The sequence below is a fragment of the Hipposideros armiger genome, unplaced genomic scaffold (genome assembly GCF_001890085.2).
Source record: "Hipposideros armiger isolate ML-2016 unplaced genomic scaffold, ASM189008v1 scaffold_221, whole genome shotgun sequence".
NCBI lineage: Eukaryota > Metazoa > Chordata > Mammalia > Chiroptera > Hipposideridae > Hipposideros > Hipposideros armiger.
Genome location: NW_017731571.1, coordinates 33439 through 46505, shown reverse-complemented (window position 1 = coordinate 46505; position 13067 = coordinate 33439). Strand labels below are relative to the sequence as shown.

The 13067-nt window shown below is 36.8% G+C and overlaps 1 pseudogene; it reads left to right on the top strand.

Moving 5' to 3' along the window:
* The first annotated feature begins 276 nt into the window (after nt 1-276).
* LOC109389101 (60S ribosomal protein L12 pseudogene) lies at nt 277-839 on the top strand (annotated as a pseudogene).
* The last annotated feature ends 12228 nt before the right edge of the window (nt 840-13067 follow it).

Here is a 13067-nt window from a genome sequence, read left to right as displayed (position 1 = left end):
GTCTTTATTTCTCTCACATCCAACATCCAATTTATCAGGAAGTATTTTTGACTCTACCTTCACCAATTATCCCAATCCCACCACTCTATACCACCTTGATCTCATAACACCCTAGTCTAAACCAGCATTATTTCTAGCCTAATCTACAATAGTGGGTTCCTTGACCATATCCCAAGTATTTCTTTTTTAAAAAATAGCAATACAGCTTTCGGCTTTTGGCTTGGAGGAAGCAAGGTGCAACTTTCTTCGGTCGTCCCGAATCCGGGTTCATCAACACCAGCCACCTCCATCATGCCGCCGAAGTTGGACCCCAACGAGATCAAAGTCGTATACCTGAGGTGCACCGGTGGGGAAGTCGGTGCCACGTCCGCGCTGGCCGCCAAGCTCAGCCCCCTGGGTCTGTCTCCGAAAAAGGTTGGTGATGACATCGCCAAAGCAACTGGTGATTGGAAGGGTCTGAGGATAACCGTGAAACTGACCATTCAGAACAGACAGGCCCAGATTGAGGTGGTACCTTCTGCCTCGGCCCTGATCATCAAAACCCTCAAAGAACCGCCAAGAGACAGAAAGAAGCAAAAAAACATTAAGCACAGTGGGAATATCACTTTTGATGAGATTGTCAACGTTGCCCGACAGATGCGGCACCGATCTTTAGCTAGAGAACTCTCTGGAACCATTAAAGAGATTTTGGGGACTGCCCAGTCTGTGGGCTGCAATGTTGATGGCGGCCACCCTCATGACATCATAGATGACATCAACAGTGGTGCAGTGGAATGCCCAGCTAGTTAAGAACTACAAAGGAAAATATTTCAATTAAAGAGCATTTGGCAACCAGTGGAGGGGAAAAATAGCAATACAAAGACTACAATCTCACTTAAAATTTTCAAGCTATATAGAATTAAAATGTAGTAATCTCCCAATTCTATGTTATCCAGTCACTTTTCAAGGGCAACTACTATCTGCAGTTTAGTGAATCCTTCTAGACATTTCTATGTATAATATACTAAATACACACACACACACACACACACACACACACACACACGAGTTTTCCTCCATTCTGTGATGCCATCGAATGTAAAGCCCACGACTGAATTGTTACCATTCCTCCAGGCTACGGTCGTGTTCCATTCATCCTTTGCCTCAAGTGTAGGCACAGGCAATGCCCTGACTCTCCACAGCAAGACTGACACCAGGAAGCAATTGTTTCCTGAGCAATACTGGCGTTCTGAGGGATAACCAGCAGGAATTAAATCATAAAACAGGTCTGAAACGAAACTAAAACTGGATATTACACATTATTGCTTTGGAATTAGACAGCCCAAGTTCATATCCTAGCTCTTCTATTATTAATTCATAGTAAGACCTTGAGCAAAAAACCTAGGTCTCTCAATATCTCATTTGTGAAATGGGGATAATAATAGTACCTACCTTATAACATTGTTCACAGAATTATATTTAAATACAGATGAAGAGCTTAGAGCCGTGCTGGGCAAAAGTGAGTTCTCAACATATATTGAGTTTTAAGATTACTCTTCCTAAAATCCTTGAGTTATACCATAAGGCAGAAGTCAGCAAGCTTTTTCAGTAAGGCAGCCACATAGTAAATATATTTGGCTTTCAGAGACACATGGTCTCTATCACAACTACTCATACAACTATGATAAATGAGCATGTCTTGATTCAATAAAACTGTTTTTGTGGACACTGAAACTTAAATTTCATATAATTTTCACATATCACAAAACATTATTCTTTTAAAATGTATTTCTCAATCATTTTGCTATACAAAAACCATTCTTAGCTCCTGGGCCATACAAAATGAGGTGGTGTTCTGGATTTGGCCTATGGGCTACAGTCTATCAAAGTTTCTCTGCATTCTTTCTTGTTCGGGTCTCCAGCTCCCGGTCTTTGCCTTCCTCCACAGAAAAAAGCCAGAGCTCAGCAGTGACCTTTCCACTACATTATGACACATGTAAGCATGTTCCCTCTTTGTCTCAGCCTCTAGGCTCCAGACTGAGCTCTGCCTCACCTTTACAAAGTTAAGGGACCAGGGAAAATGGCCACATGCATTGTAGGAAGAAGCCTGCTCTCAGTTTGGCAAATATGCACATACAGATGTGATATTAATTGCTGCATAGTAGTCAATTGTTTGAGTCTAACAATTTGTTTAATTTGTCCCTTATTAATGAATATTTTTATCATATTGTTTCCAGATTTCAGGTATTCACTATTGCAAAGAATGTAGCATTGTCTCCTATAATCTTCAAACAACTCTATTAGATGGGAACAATTTAATCCTGTTTTACAGATGAAAAAACAGAGAGAGGCACAAGGAAATGAAATAACTTGCCTAATCTTGTGCAGGTAGTAAGTGGAAAAGGTAGAATTCTAATCCAGAGTCTACATTTTTTTACTTCCTTCTGTTGTCTTTTTGCCAACAGGGGGAATATATCAATATTTATTTAATATGTTAAATAAGGTGTTGCAGAATGTGCAAACTGGGAGCTTCAGTAGTGTTTGTAATATGCTATTTCCTCAGCTTAGGCTATGGATTCATAGTGTTCATTTTTTATGCTTCTTCATTAACATTACTGTTACATGTGACTTTTCATGTGTTTCATCTCTTGCGTAATTAAAGCTATAAAAAATCCTGATACTGGTGTAAAGATACGCAAGTAAAATCTAAAGACATGTTCTTTAGGTTGCTGTAAGATTTTTTACCTATTTCTTCCTGCATAGCTAAGGAAAAGGAGAGATTAGAATGGTGAACTCAGAATCCAGGGAGAGCAAATATCAAGTTTGGCCACATAATGGCCTCCATGGCTATCATTTGTCTGGCACTGCTATTCTAAGGACTGCTTTTTTCCCAAAATTCCTGGCTATAATGGAAGATACCATGACCTCCACTTCCTGGATACAGTTGATTGGACCAAGAGTGATCATCTGAGCCAAGACAGTGTTACTATAGTAATTCGTTTCCTAACCTCAGTCAATTGGTCTATCAGCAGGCACATGACTCAGGCTAAGCAAATCAGTGTCCTTTTCCTATAATTTTAGAACTGGCAATGGGAAGCTAATAAGATTCAAATTCAGTTCTGCTGGTAGACTTTCGTAAAAAAATTCATTTGCCTTCAACGAGAAGAAAGCCAAGGCAGATAGAAAAACAGATGAGTCACAGGGAGTCTTATCGCATTCAAAGCTTGGTTCTTGATGTTCCTGAGGCCCAGCTACACCCCAGACCTTCCAGAAGCTAAGTTGCTTTGTAAGAGTCCACAGTGTGCATTAAGTTACTTTTTAGAAGTAGTTTAAAACAAAGTTGCTTTCACTTTTACCTGAAGGGATTCTAATTTCTTTAACTCAGTCAGCAAGTGGTGCTGTAGAAGTTATAAGAAAGATAATGAGGACTTTTTCTGTGATGGTTACTGAGAGTTTAACAGGTTATAGACTCAGGATACGTATTTTTGCTGAACAGCCAAAAGATAGTACCGTTAGCAAACCAAGAAATATATTCTGTTAGTCATCATTTAAAAACAGACAAAAGTAAAGTCACCAGAGTTGCAGAACTTCCTTTGCTAAAAATAAAGAGGAGAAAAATATTTAGAGGCAGAAGAGGAATAATAGATCTCAATCAACAGGAATAAACCATTTAAATTCTTTTTTTTTTACTTTCTCAGTTTTGTGTAAAATAGAGTAGGTGGACCAGATAACTGCCTAGCTCCTTACAAGCTCAAAAATTCTTTATCCCTAATGTTAAAAATATCAATAGTAATTTACAAAATTTTTAAAGTCCTGAACATAAGGCAAAGAGTATTTCATACTGAATTTAACTGTGAAAAGTGGAGGTCTTCACTGACTTAGTTCCAATAATAAAATCAGGCTAAGAGCCTCAGAACATTATTGGTTAGTTAATAAGTTTGTGTTGATGACAAATTGTTGCCAGCTATCAGAGGTGACTTGTGAAGTACAAGGTATAGCCTGTGTTTTTTAGATGTTAAAAACATATAAAAATGGGCCGGCCAAGTGGCGTGTAGGTTAAGAGTTGGCTTGGGATGCCAGCTTTGAGCAGCAGGGCTCCGGTTTGGATCCCACATTAGGGCCAGTGAAGCTGCACCCTCTACAGCTAAGATGGTGAACAACAGCTCGACCTGGAGCTGGGCTGTGATGAGTCGCCTGTGATGGCATAGGCTGCAGTGAAGCTGCAGTGGGCTGCCATAAGCTACTGTGAGTGGCTGGCAGCTGGCGTGAGTGGCCAGAATCTCACATGAGCTGCCAAGAGCCGCCATGAGCAGCCATCCAGTGGCGAGTGACCGATCTGCCTCACCCAGGAAGAGCGCAATGATAATACCAACATGGGCCAGTGAAGCAACATCCTCCACAATTAGACTAAACAACAAAAGGACAGCAACTTGTCTGTTCCCCTTCCCTGATTCCCAACACTGTTCTCCTTCCCCAATTCCCCAATAAAATCAATAAAAAAAAATATATATATATATATATATATATATATATATATATATATATATATATATATATGCTGCATAAATATCCAAGAAAGCAAAATCAAATCCCTAACATTTTATTTCTATATGGCTTTTGATTTAAAATTGCTACTCAGCTCAAGGTCCAATTCATATTTATTTTCATTTTAAAATTTAGCTTATTTTTCATTGAACACCATCGGTTAACTTTATTATGAATCTTTTTTTACTGCGACTTAGTACAATATGTATATGTAATTAGAGTAATGATTACAAAACATTTTTGACAAGCATGGAAAATAGTAGTTAATATTTTCCATCTGTTACATGGTATGTCACCAAAAGAACCATTGATTCTGCAGAATAAGGAAACACCTATGCAAGTACATGACAGAAATGTAAGTGTCTAGTGAATTAATGTTGATCATTATACATTTTTTGTAAATGCTACCATATGCTTAAATTACCCATTATCAAAATTAGTGCCTGAATGTGGTCACTTCCAGAGGTTCACCCTGGAAGTTTTTAAAAATTGCAATTATTTTAATTTATTTGCATAAAACGTATTGTCATTTATTTCTAAATATCTAATTTCTAAAATTAAAGTTAGAGTTCTGAAGTTTCTTCCTTATAACCGCTTCTGTGGTGCTGCGAAGTCTTTTGTTTGTTTGGTAGACTGGAGTTCTCCAAAGAGTCAAAACCAAGAACTCTTATCTAATTACCACAAATTCAGACTACAAAGTGTTGAAAGGGAAGGCAGAATGCTCACGATTTCAATCTGCAGGCTTGGAAAGCATTGCAAATTGTCCGTGTTCTAGGACGTTTCTTCAGCATGGCTCCATGTTGGGACCCATTTGTCCCCACCCCAACCCACCTCGTCCTTCTCAAGGATTGTGCTAGAAGAGCGCTCAATCAGGATGATGCAGAAAGGTCTAAGAATCTCTTTCTAGGTGAGTCTATTTTACCAACCTGGCATAAAAATAGACCTCGGAAAGTCTTCCCATAACCAAAATAATTGTTCTAAATGTTATAAACATTGGCAAAATTTTGTTGTTTATTGAGCATTTACTGAGTATGTACAAAGTGCCAGCACTGTCCTAAACTGCTTGCAGCGGTTCTCAACCTGTGGGTCGCCTAAGACCATCGGAAAGCAAAAATATATTTACATGATGATTCATAACAGTAGCAAAATTACAGTTATAGAGTAGCAACGAAAATAATTTTATGGTTGGGGGTCACCACAACATGAGGAGCTGTATTAAAGGGCCGCGGCGTTAGGAAGGTGGAGAACCACTGGCTTAGAGGCAGGCACTCTGCTTATTCCATTTAACTTGCCCAATGTTACGCACCTAAGACATTGCTGAGCACAGGTGCCTTACAATAGAGCCTGTGGCCCTAACCAGTGCACAATGCTTCCTCCAAATGACCGAATGCAGACGCTACATTTATTGGTATAAATGACACAAGCTTAACTTTCTGTCTTCTTGTCCTAGGCTACCTTGTTAAATGTAACTAAACAGGCTTCCTGCCCTGAGATTCCTTTAGCCTTCTATTCAAGTTTACAGAATCCGGCTTATCACAATTAGTATTGCATATGTAAATTCCACACAGTAAAAATTTAAAGAAAAAAATGGGACTTAAATCACATAGCTCTCCCATTTGCAGTACTGGCAGGATAGGTATCCATGAATCTGCTGGGCTCTCCCCTCGCCAAACTGGTAAGTCAAGGATGAACTCCAGGGGGCCTATGGACTCCAGAAAAAAGGCAAAACCTTGAACATATGCACATGTACACATTTTGCCTGAAAGAGGTCACATGGCTTTTATCAGATATTCACATGCCAAAATATGAAGAACCATTGCATTAAAATATTTTAGAATGTAAAGCTGTGACTTTCTGCGTAACCTTATTACATAGGAAGAATCTTAATCCATAAAAGAAAACCTGGCCTGCTTGTTCTATTTCTAGTAAAGTAATAAGTTGGTATTGGGGTTTTTTAACTTTTATTTATTTTCATTTTTTTAATTTGTATTAAATTTATTGGGGTGACATTGGCCAGTAAAATTATATAAGCTTCAGGTGTAGATTTCTATAATACATCATCTATATATTGCATTGTATGTTCACCACCCAGAGTCAGTTCTCCTTCCATCACCATATATTTGACCCCCTTTACTCTCTTCTACCACCCGCCTCCCTCTTTATCCTCTGATAACCACTAAACACTTGTCTGCGTCTATGAGTTTTTGTTTGTTTATTTGCTTGTCTTGTTCATTAATAAATCAGTATTGTGATTTATTGAAAAGCAAAGTCAGAGAAAAATTGAAAATATTTGCACTAAGTCTTCTAATGCACACAAAATACAACTACATTAAAAGAAGGAGCAACATTAAGTTGACACAAAGTTAATTGTTTCATCAATAATATATGTGCTAGATAGAGTCTCTCAGAAATCTTCCCTTCACTCATTCCTGAGGGGATAAAAACAAATGACTTTTGTTTGAAATCCCTCTCTCCTTACAAGTCACAGCACTGAGCTAACATCTTAGAGATTATACTTTTTTAGCATTCACATTTGAATTCAAATTCATTGTTATAACAGGATTTAAACATTTCAATTGTATATTGATAATTTGGTCCAATCACATGAAATCTTTGATTAAAACAATGTATTTTTATTGCTGAAAAATAGCCACTTTTCAGAGATTTTCAGCTAATAATGACTTAAATCCTCAATATTGTGATGCAAAATGGGGCAGAGAGTGTGAGAAAGAAGGGGAAGTTGAGGTAGAATGAGATAAATTAGAGGAAAACTGAAGGTTATCCACATAAGTATATTTTCCTTTAGTATAAAAGCACATTACGAAATAAAAGAAGATACAAACAAATGGAAAAACCTACTATGCTCATGGATAGGAAGAATTAATATAGTTAAAATGTCCATACTGCCTAAAGCAATATATAGATTCAATGCAATTCCTATCAAACTACCTAGGACATTTTTCACAGAAATAGAAAATATAATCCTAAAATTTATATGGAATCAAAAAAGACCCCAAATAGTCACGGCAATCCTGAGAAATAAGAACAAAGTCGTGGGGAATCACGCTTCCAGACATTAAAACATACTACAAGGCTTCGGTAATCAAAACAGTATGGTACTGGCATAAAAGGCACATAGATCAATGGAACAGAATAGAGAACCCATAATTAAATCCAGGCATATATGGGCAGTTAGTCTATGACAATGGAAGCAAGAATTTACATTGGGGTAAAGATAGTTTGTTTAATAAATGGTGCTGGGAAAACTGGACTGACACATGCAAAAAAATGAAACTGGATCACCTCCTTATGCCATATACAAGAACAAATTCAAAATGGATTAAAGACTTAAATATAAGACCTGAAACCATAAAACTCCTAGAAGAAAATATAGGGTCTAAATTTGCAGACATTATCCTGAGCAATATTTTTACTGATACATCCCTGCGGGCAAGGGAAGTAAAAGAATAAATGAACATATGGGACTACACCAAACTTAAAAGTTTTTTCACAACAAAAGAATCCATCAATGGAACAAAAAGGAAGCCTACTGAATGGGAGAAGATATTTGTCAACAAGATATCTGATAAGGGGTTAATATCCAAAATATATAAAATGCTCATGCAACTCAACACCAAAAAACAAACAACCCAATTAAAAAATGGGCAGAGGATATGAAGAGACATTTCTTTAAAGAGGACATACAGATGGCCAACAGGCATATAAAAAAAATGTTCAACCTCACTATGCATTAGGGAAATGCAAATAAAAACCACAATGAGATACCACCTTACCCTGGTCAGAATGGCTATTATCAATAAGTCAACAAACAACAAATGCTGGCGAGGTTGTGGGGAAAAGGGAACTCTGGTGCACTGTTGGTGGGACTGCAGACTGGTGCAGCCAGCATGGAGGTATCTCAAAAAACTAGAAATGGAACTACCTTATGACCCAGCAATTCCACTCTTAGGTATTTATTCAAGACATTAATTCGAAAAAATATGCACCCCTATGTTCATTGTGGCACTATTCACAATAGCCAAGACTTGGAAACAACCGAAATGCCCATCGGTAGACGACTGGATTAAGAAACTATGATATATTTACACAATGGAGTATTACTCAGCTATAAAGAAGAAGGAAATCGTTCCATTCACAACGATATGGATGAACCTAGAGAATATTATGCTAAGTGAAATAAGTCAGTCGGAGAAAGACAAATACCATATAATCTAACTTATATGTGGAATCTAAAAAACTGAATAAATGAGAAATGTAAACAGAAATAGTCTCAGAGACACAGAGGAAGAACTGAGGGTTGCTAGTTGGGAGGGGGTGGGGATGAAGGAGAAGGGGAAGGGACGAGACAATACAAATTGGTAACTATAATATGGCCTCAGGGATAGAGAAGACAGTCTGGGGAATATAATTAATAATGTTGTAAATATTTTTAGGGGGCCAGATGGACTCATGTCTTATTAGGGAGACCACTTCATAGTCGGTGTAGAGGCCTGACCACCACACTGTATTTCTGAAGCTGATGTTGAATAACATTGTATGTCAACTATAATTATATATACATATAATCACGGGACATGGAGTAGAGTGTGGGAATGGAGTCAATGGAATTGTAATAGATAAGTATGATATCGGGGGGTGGGAGGGCATTAGATGGGGGTTGTTTCTGTGTGAGGGGTGAAAAGTATTGTTCTATACACCTGAAACTAACAATAAAAACAAACAAACAAACAAACAAACAAAACACATTACAGCAAAGAAATATAAGAATCTTGCATTTTACCAACCATGATTTCTCTTCTTTTATGTAGCAAATGATCACACACCATTTTAAGTGTAATAGGAAAATTGGTTTTGAACCATACAATGTGTGCTTTCACTGAATTTTATCTTACAAGGAGTCAGGCATTAAATCTGTTCTAAGAGTTAACGAATATAAGGATTTTACTTTTCAGGATGTGGGAAACAAAACAGAGCGTTTATATTCTTGTTATAGTATCAGTGTACAATTGAAGTGTTTGAATCTAGGCCTGTCAAGACACTCCACTAAATCGAATAATATTCATATGGTATCCAGTAATTGTTGGGCTTGCTTTTGTAAGTGTGCTTTAATCTTAATGAATGGAAGAGAAAAAGAAAGGAAGTTTATGGCAGTCTATACAAGGAATGTTTTTTCTGAATGGGACTATAATATTTGGTCCCAAATATACATGTAACATTTGTAGAGGATCCACATAGAAAGAGCTAGAGTTATGCATAGTTAGGGTATGTCCCTTGAGACACCATTAACAGCCTTGTCTTGGACACTTATTCCAGATGTCCAGAAATATTGTTAGGGAACTAACATGACATTAATGAACAATATAAGGTTTTTATTTTTCTTTACTATGCCGTTAGCCCCACAATACCAAGTTCATAGATTTGCGGTTTCAGGTAGAGCAAAGCCAAGTGACTAGAAAATCAAGTAAGTGTCACTATCATAGCAAACATTTACAGTAGAAATATCAGTTTTAATCCAAAACCAAAATCAAAGAAGGGAGAGAGAGAGAGAGAGAGAGAGAGAGAGAGAGAGAGAGAGAGAGAGAGAGAGAGAGAGAGAGAAAGTGAAATCCACAAACAAAAGCAGTTGATAGGAAAAACAGCAGAGCATCAACAGGAAATCTCCGGCCAAGATTAGATTGAGACTCATGATAAAGCAGCCAAAGAATTTCTTCTATCCTTATTGTAGAAACAGATATTAGAATTAGGGCTCTTCTGACTTAAGAAAATGCAATCACTTATCTTTTAAGAATTTAAGCCCAGTAGGTATGCAGTCTTTGAATACATGTTCTATTGTCAACGGAAATCACAGCAAAAATATACTTGTCTTTTTCACAATCCCCAAACTAGATTTTATTTATACATAAAGCTTTGAAATTTTATACTCCATTCTCCATGATGGTGGTTTTGCATTCCTAATCACCTCCAGAAATTGTATTTCTCTGTAATAGGCAACCTAATTAAAATGTGTCAACACACTGACATAAACACACACCTTACTCTTCCTTAGCTTTTCATTCAGCCTCTGATCCTACAAATTTGAAATCATTTCTTTAAAGCTTCCTATTACATTGTCCATAATAACAATACATCAGATATTCTTTCCTTTGTAACTTTCAGCAAATTTAATGGCATTATGTGTGAACTTCTTAGGTTTTGCTCACAAAAATGCAATAGGTTGCCTGGCCGAGTGGCTCAGTTGGTTAAGAGCTTGCTCAAGAATGTGAGCTCTGAGCAACAATGGTTCAAGTCCCAGCTGGAGCTAAGCTGCCAACAGGTGGCAGAATGGCCCAGCTAAAAAAATAATGAAATAGGTGCTATAGCTATAATACTATAAATAAGAAGGCATTATAACATTTCCAGATTATTAATCAAGTCAAATATTTTAATTCTCAAATTATTATATTTAAAATAAAGATATATTTTCCCCAAAGTTATTGGCAAGTTAATTTAGATCATCCCAACTATTTAATGATAATGCAGTGCAGAAATAAAATAAAGACCACACTTTTCTACCTCCCCTTTTACCCCAAATCTCCAGAAATGACAGGAAAAAAATTAAAATCAATAACAGTGCTTGGAAACATTGGTGAACAAAAAGTTTTGAGGAACCCTTAAGAAACAGAAAGTAGATATAACTGGCTGAGGAAAAAGCCACAGCAGAAACACATAGAAAAGGACTACTATGAAATTTGGATGCTCTGCAGGTTTCTAAGCTCAGAGGAGATGGGTACTAGACGGACTGATCCCTTTCCTGCTGCCCCAAAGACCCTCTCCCCCATTTTGTCAAAGAGCAGGCAGCTGAGGCGTTTGCTCCGGATTGGAGAAAAGAGTGTGGGCAGCTACGTTGGAGAGACAGGGCAATGCCCTTTGCAAAGGGCGTCACCCAGTATTCCTCATCCAGTAACAACTTCGTTCTTCCTCCCCAACTTTGGAGACAAACCTCAGACAAATAAAACACCTACACCAAGGACTGCCAAATATGTGAGGAAAACCAGTACCATAAAAAAGAAAAAGAAATAAAATTGAACGTGACCCTCTAGATAACGCGGAATCATTAGACAGTATTGATATAATACTGGTGTAACTTCCTTGTTTCTTACTTGTTTTGTTTTTTTAAAATTCTGGAGGCTAAAAATGACTATTCTACGTGAGACTACAGAGGTGTTGCTTATTAATAGGGAGCATTTAAATAAAGATAATCTTGGCAAACAAAACAAAACAAAAAAGATGTGCTAACTTTCGTTAACAGAACTAATATCTGAGGAAACAAATGTTTAATAGAGTAAACAAAATGAGGCTTTAATAAATGAAATTAATATCTTCAGAGGACATCATAACTATAAAAACAGATATTACAACAAAGCAATTTTAGGTCTTACAAATAAAAAAATATTACTATTAAAATAAAATTCAATACATGGGCTGAGTGATAGATGGACACAATTGAAGAGCATGTTAATGAGCTGGAAAATGACACTGACAACCTTGCCCTAAATTCAGTGCAACAGAATGAACAGTTGGGAAGATGAATTAAAAATTAAGGCTTGAGAGAAAGTCCCAGAAAATCTTACATCCATCAGGTGGGAATTCCAAGGAGAGAAGAGAGAGAAAGAGGGCTGAGATAAATAAATAAATAAATAAATAAATAAATAAATAAATAAATAAATAAAAACAGAATGTTTCCAGGAACATCAAAAGACATGTCTTCAGATTTAAAGGGACTACTGAAAATTGAGCAAGATGAAAAACAACCATAGATATGTTCTCATGCAATATTAGAGGAGAAGAATAATATCTTAAAGGCTTCAGAGAAGAAAAATAATTATCTGCAAAGAGCAAGAATCTGAATATAATCTTGATATAATATTAGATTTTATTATAGTAATGGTGGATGCAAGAAGTCAATAGAAATTTTGACTTCAAAAATTTCAAAAGCAAATGAAAATAATCTGAATCTAAACAACGAAAATATCCACCAATAACAGGTAGTTAGATGAGACATAGTGTATCCATGTTACAGGACATTATTCGGCAGTTAGATGTAATACCATCTCTAAGATACATTGTTAGTGAAAAAGTGGGTTCCAGAAATATACACATATATACATATATATTATATATCACTCATTGCTCAATCAGAGACACAGAATCGTTAGTAAATACTAGAGTGCGAAAAAATGTATACATATGACTTGTATTCATCTTTTGTTACCGGTATATATTGAGTATTACAATTTTAATACAGTTTTTTCCTTTTTTAAATGTGTATACACATTTTTGGCACCCTCTGTATATATTATGAGCTTCATTTCAAAGAACTGGCTTATGCAATTGTCAGGGTTGGCTAGGCAAGTGTGAAAATCATAGGGCAGGCCATCAGGAAAGAAAAGACAGTCTTGAACTGTCAGGCACAAAGAGAGGCTGCTGTCCTCTGACAGAATTTCTTCTTCAGGGAAAACTCAAGTCTGCTCTTAAGGCCTTTC